A 7483-nucleotide genomic window follows, 5' to 3' on the forward strand; every position below is an offset into this window, starting at 1 on the left:
TCTATCTCCTCTGTAGCTTAGTAAAGAGAGCATTCGTTCAGCAAACGTGGGACCTAGGTTCGACTCCCGGCAGAGATAAGTTTTCCCTTCCTTAAAAATTTTTCTGTATATCTTGCATTAACAAGTAGAGACCGACATCATGTCATATAAATAAAAATGGATCATGTAAAGATTTAAAAAAAAATCGATTTTATTGCCATTATATCTCGATTTGACATAATGATCAGCCAATCAAATAATTTTGTTCAGTCCATACCCATTTTTTCAATTTTTTGGGCAACGCAATCGCGAAACAACGGTATTGCATCCCATGTTTTTAATCCCTATGAAATATAAGAATGGAGGTAATCTCAAAGAGGTGGGAATGCTTGCATTACATAAACCGTTTGCTAATGTATACGCGAATTTGGAGACTCGTGTCATTTACCACTAATGAGCATGCGTTCTCATGAACATCATGCATATGCTGGACTCTCATCATGAATATCGGGTTTGAACCTCTTTGGCGGCACAGTGGTGATCGACTGAAGTTGGTTTTCCAACTTCGAACGTGAATGCGAGCCCGGCCACACTGTCCACTATTTGCAAAAGTCTCTCCGCAGAGTGCAAGCAGACCTTCAACATGATACAGTAGAGTCACTAATTCAGCGCATATCAGACCAGGGTGCGCCGGATCATCGAAATCATTGGATTAATAGAAGTCAACTGGAAAAGCCCTTTTAGGAATACAAACTTCTGCACACAGTCATACAGTGACAAGTTCTCCTCTTCTAAGCTGAAAGGAAAGTCACCTAAAAATATCGGATTATTGAGTCCACTGTACTTGCATCAGAATGCGGTTCGCGGACCAATTGTTGGCTACCCCTCATTTAAATAGTTTGCTGACGTTACCCAACAATGAAAATTTCTGACATGACATGAATGTCGCTCTCCACTTGTTAATATAAGATATATAGAAGACTGGATGTTGTGAAGATATTTATTATTTGAGATGTTACTTTTTTAAGGAAGGAAAAAACTCATCTCTGCCTCTACCGGGAGTCGAACCCGGGTCCCTCGATTGCCGGACGAGTGCTCTGACCACTAAGCTACAGAGGAGATAGAGATTTTCCTTCGCTAGAGCGTATATATGCCGAACGGAACCGTGCAATGGACGGTGAAACCAATCAGCTAATAGCTCATGGACGACGAGCCACCAGAAGGCTATATATATGACATGAATGTCGCTCTCCACTTGTTAATATAAGATATATAGAAGACTGGATGTTGTGAAGATATTTATTATTTGAGATGTTACTTTTTTAAGGAAGGAAAAAACTCATCTCTGCCTCTACCGGGAGTCGAACCCGGGTCCCTCGATTGCCGGACGAGTGCTCTGACCACTAAGCTACAGAGGAGATAGAGATTTTTTCCTTCGCTAGAGCGTATATATGCCGAACGGAACCGTGCAATGGACGGTGAAACCAATCAGCTAATAGCTCATGGACGACGAGCCACCAGAAGGCTATATATATGACATGAATGTCGCTCTCCACTTGTTAATATAAGATATATAGAAGACTGGATGTTGTGAAGATATTTATTATTTGAGATGTTACTTTTTTAAGGAAGGAAAAAACTCATTTTTCCTTCCTTAAAAAAGTAACATCTCAAATAATAAATATCTTCACAACATCCAGTCTTCTATATATCTTATATTAACAAGTGGAGAGCGACATTCATGTCATATATATAGCCTTCTGGTGGCTCGTCGTCCATGAGCTATTAGCTGATTGGTTTCACCGTCCATTGCACGGTTCCGTTCGGCATATATACGCTCTAGCGAAGGAAAATCTCTATCTCCTCTGTAGCTTAGTGGTCAGAGCACTCGTCCGGCAATCGAGGGACCCGGGTTCGACTCCCGGTAGAGGCAGAGATGAGTTTTTTCCTTCCTTAAAAAAGTAACATCTCAAATAATAAATATCTTCACAACATCCAGTCTTCTATATATCTTATATTAACAAGTGGAGAGCGACATTCATGTCATATATATAGCCTTCTGGTGGCTCGTCGTCCATGAGCTATTAGCTGATTGGTTTCACCGTCCATTGCACGGTTCCGTTCGGCATATATACGCTCTAGCGAAGGAAAATCTCTATCTCCTCTGTAGCTTAGTGGTCAGAGCACTCGTCCGGCAATCGAGGGACCCGGGTTCGACTCCCGGTAGAGGCAGAGATGAGTTTTTTCCTTCCTTAAAAAAGTAACATCTCAAATAATAAATATCTTCACAACATCCAGTCTTCTATATATCTTATATTAACAAGTGGAGAGCGACATTCATGTCATATATATAGCCTTCTGGTGGCTCGTCGTCCATGAGCTATTAGCTGATTGGTTTCACCGTCCATTGCACGGTTCCGTTCGGCATATATACGCTCTAGCGAAGGAAAATCTCTATCTCCTCTGTAGCTTAGTGGTCAGAGCACTCGTCCGGCAATCGAGGGACCCGGGTTCGACTCCCGGTAGAGGCAGAGATGAGTTTTTTCCTTCCTTAAAAAAGTAACATCTCAAATAATAAATATCTTCACAACATCCAGTCTTCTATATATCTTATAAATGAAAATTTCATTCACGAACAAAAACTAAAGAGACTAAACATTTCTATTGTTGACAACTCATCAAAGTATTCGAATATTATAAAAATAGAATTGAAAATGTGTCCTTCGTCATTATTTTCTCTTGAAGTTAAAGGGTGGAAGTGGTCGGGGGTATATCTTGGATGTTGTACGCTTGGAGGAGGTGATTCCTGGACAAGAGACCCGTTGTCCACGCCATTCCATGATCATTATTAATTAGGTAAAATATTAATTTTTATAAAAAATATTTTAATGAAAATAAATAGTCAGGGACCGGCGTTTGTTGTATGGTGATAGTGATGGTGAGGCAATTGCGGCGAGTCGAGCTCTCATACAAAAAACGCTACTAAGTAATGAATTTACATTCGGGAATGGTTGGTGGCGGGAACGATGGGATATGCGTGCGAGTGGTTGGAGGGCGATCTCAGATAAGAGCCTGTCTGAGACCATCATACCCATCAACTAAATAATATTGAAATATTAAATTAAAGCATGCGATGTTTAGTGTGGAAAGGTTTGGGAAGTGGAGAGATTGTGCTCCTAAACAACGCGTGCGAATGGCAGTTACAAATTTTTCTATCCTTTATAATCGTGAAATGACAAAACTTTTCAAAAACAAAGATAACAATAAAAAAAATGAATTTCAGATTGAATCGTACATTAGAATACGAGCTTAAATTTTAAAATAAAATTGTAGCGTTAATTTAACTGCCATTTTTGACCACACATGTGGTTGAATTTCGGAGACTATATGACATGAATGTCGCTCTCCACTTGTTAATACAAGATATACAGAAGACTGGATGTTGTGAAGATATTTATTATTTACACATAATATGCTCTAGCGAAGGAAAATCTCTATCTCCTCTGTAGCTTAGTGGTCAGAGCACTCATCCGGCAATCGAGAGACCCGGGTTCGACTCCCGGTAGAGGCAGAGATGAGTTTTTTTCCTTCCTTAGAAAAAAAAAAATTAACATCTCAAATAATAAATATCTTCACAATACCCAGTCTTCTGTATATCTTATATTAACAAGTGGAGAGCGACATTCATGTCATACATATTTTATAGATTTTCTTCTGTTATACCGAAATCAATTTTTGGGAAAATTTTTACGTGATACTCAAAAATGAGATACGTTTAAAATCAGTGACCAAAAATGCATCACGAAACTTCATGGTTTCCAAAATTTTGCATGTTCATAAGTTTAAAGACAATTTTCCAAAATTTCAATTCTACAGGCCTGAATAATCAAATTTATTATATTAAATTGATTCTAAATACGAATTAATATGGGATTTCTTGAGTGGTTATTAATTTTTTTTATTAGAATTAAAAACGAAATGAGCAGTAACTAATATATATTTTATTGTGGTCTTTTGTTTCTATATTTCATTCCGTATATTTTTTTATTGCGGTACGTGTAGTTTAATAGAGTACCGCATTTTTTGGAATAATCACAACATGAACGTAACTGTTACCAATACTGGTTATAAAAATGGTGTTATCAAATTAATAGAGAAAGAAATAGGCCATCCCTTGCAATGGCTTATTTGTCTTTTTCACTTCACATCTAAGGCATCTTGTGAAGGAATTTAGATGAATGTTCCATCAGTCCACACGGGTTTCAAGGTGATATCGGAAAAAGTTTGGAAAATTGTGAAAGATTACTATTACCTATTGTGAAATTTAAACCAATCTCTAATAACCTTCTGATAATGGACAGCGATAACAGTGATTTAAGTGCAGATCAGAGATATCTTGTGGAAATAGTACGAGCAATAGAAATTGGTGGTTTACCTGCTTCGGTATCACACCGTGATCCAGGTAAACTTTCGCATGCTAGGTGGCTCACAACAGCGAACGCTATTTTAAGGTTATACTCTGCAACAGAAAAGCCCAATGGAAATGTCATTTTACTGTCATTGTCTTTCGTTTGACTCAGTACATAACGAAAGTTTACGCACCAATGTGGTGGTTCAACATTAAAATAAAGTGCTGAGGAATTATCCAGGTTTTTACCTGACAAAATAGTATGCATCATTGGCCCAGTTATTCAAAGAAACGCTTTCAACGCCCACCCAGAATCATGGACATCAAAAAAGCGCGGACTTCACTACATTTTTAATCCAGTTCAACCAAGAGTCTTCCTCGACCGCGTCCTGGGGGTTGCTGCAGACAGCGTGCGACTTCCGCCTTGGGCTGCTGCTGCAGTCCATCCGTCGGGATCCTGTCGGCTCTAGCAGAGCCATCGTCTATCTTTTGCTGTTCGGCAATCTGCTGCTGCTGTTGCCGTCCCCCATCGACGTAGGAAACTCCACTTGCTGATAACTGACCGGAACCGGCCGCGTTCTGGCCCGTCTCCCGTTGGGCCTGCAGATGACACCTCTTCTCGGCCTGCTTCTGTTTGAATAGCTCTTCATTGAATCTGTCCAATTCCATTAACACCTGGCGTTGGAACTGATTGTGCTGAAATTTGTGGCGAGTACCTGCGTCGAGGGTCAGGCCCAACACCAGGTTCTGGATCTTCTTTAGCCATTCCTCGGTGCTGTAATCCGTAGAGGTAAACTGAAATCAGACATATAAGCGAGAAGGATATCAGACACACGAGCGATTGGAAGGTACTATGCAATTATTTATTTATACAATATTTATTTATTTATATTGTTGGCCTATACAAAAGGATGCGATTGAAAGTGACAAAGATATTGTTTGATATTGGACAAAAACTAGTGATAGTGGGGGAGTCGACAATAGAGCTGGGGAGTTTGTTCAACTCCCCACTATCAAAGGCGGAGATACACTTGGAAGTCTGGGGGTGGGGCACGATGATGATGATGATGTCAATTCATATATACACATATGCATTAGATATGCCCACTCCACTTTTCACGGGCCATGCCCACTATCACTAGGTTTTTGCACAATTTTAAAACAATATCAATGTCTCATTCTGTATAGGCCTAGTGTGTATAAGGCCCAACTGTACAGGCCTAAGACCAACAATATTGTATAAATAAAATAAATGATGATGAGGATACAAATACAGATACAAATACAACGCCACAACAGGCAAAATGCCCCTGAGAAAAAGATGCCCATAAAAGTATGGTGTCATATATTTCAAAAATACAGCAACCCAATTAAAAATACAATTAACAAAAATTATAAACAATATATACACATGATAAAATATTATACAACGCCCATAAAGAATACTTATGGTTGTCTTATTCTAAGTATGGACAGAGTTTCTCGATTTACCCCAACATGTTTATCGTATTTCTTTTTAAACGTGTCAATTGTGTTACAATTTACTACCTCGGGGGTAAGCTATTCCATTTGTTAACAACCCTAGTAGAGAAAAATTCCCTGCGACACCATAACCTTGCATTGTCCCTCACCAATCGATACTGGTGTACCCTTGTAAAAGCAGTCGATTGGCGGTGTACTAAAAGTTCATGGTCCATCCTATCCATCCCATTGAAAATTTTGAACACTTCGATCATATCTCCTCGACACCTGCGTTCATCCAATGTGAACATATTTAAAAAAAGAAGTCTATCTTCATAACTCAAGCCCTGTGTGCCAATAAGGACACGCGTAGCTCTTCTCTGCACCCCTTCAACCAAGTCTATGTCCCTCTGTAGGTATGGTCTCCAAAACCTTGCAGCATACTCCAGTCCAGGACGAACTAAGCCTCGAAAAAGCGGAAGAATGACTTTAGGAGAACGCGAAGAGACTGAAAATGAGACCAAGCATTCTATTCGTTTTTTTGACCACCGCTGAACAATGTTCAGAAAACCTAAGCCGCTTGTCAATGAGAATTCCCAAATCGGTGACCCTAGTTGCATCCGGGATAGTGACACCATTCAACTCGTAAGAGAACCGTGGGTTGTTCGAACCAAAATGAGTGACCATGCACTTATCAACGCTAAAAGTCATGCTCCATTCATTTGCCCATACTGCAATCCTGTTTAGACTGGTCTGGAGCGACTCCTTATCGCTTTGATTCCCGATTACCCCCATTAACTTCACATCATCTGCGAATTTTCTAGTAATCCCATCGATACCCTGATCAAGTCTATCGATAAAAAGTGAAAAAAGTATGGGGCCAAGGACACGCAAATGAGAGACAATACCAGCCAACGTGCGTAATCATTCGCATCAATCTGGAGACTTAATAAAATTCACTTGTATTAGTCCCGTCTTCAACAGATGGCACCACTGTAACAATCAAATTTTCACTACTGTCCCTGAACTGAAGAAATGTGCTTTTTTTTTGCTCACATGACATTTTCTTTTCCTCGATTAAAATAATACCCATTTGATCATTTTTGTCGCACCACGGTCATTTTCTGCACACGAGGGCTAATTAGACCGGGACCTACAATTTATTGCCGATTCCGAACGGCAGGCTTGTTTTTCCTACACATCGAGAGGTTGGTGAGCTAACCCCTCGATGGGGGACTCCCTGCGGCAGAAATTTTTTGCTGCGGTCAAATCGGCGTTTTTTGATGTACCCCTGTGTCCGGAAAGTTTTCTGACAAGGACGAACCGGGTATCGAACTCGCGATACCTCTAAACATCCTTTGGTACTTTAGGCGAGCAACAAACCTATTTTTTAGGAAAACCCGGGCTTAAAATGCCAAGTACGCTACGACGGCCTTGACCACGTAGATATCAAATGTCAGGAAGGAGTATATATGTTTTTGACATCTTCCAGAAAGAAAAACAATTTTGCAAAGAATTTTTGTATATATAAATTTTATAAATATTGATTTTTTTTTCATTATATATTCTTATATATTCTTTGCAAAATTGTTAATCAGATTAACCAATGAAATAATTCGGATGAGTCCACACCCA

Source organism: Pholcus phalangioides, unplaced genomic scaffold, assembly GCF_987345545.1.
Source record: "Pholcus phalangioides strain wild (caught in Gottingen) unplaced genomic scaffold, Ppha-v1.0 ptg000024l_1, whole genome shotgun sequence".
Lineage (NCBI taxonomy): Eukaryota > Metazoa > Arthropoda > Arachnida > Araneae > Pholcidae > Pholcus > Pholcus phalangioides.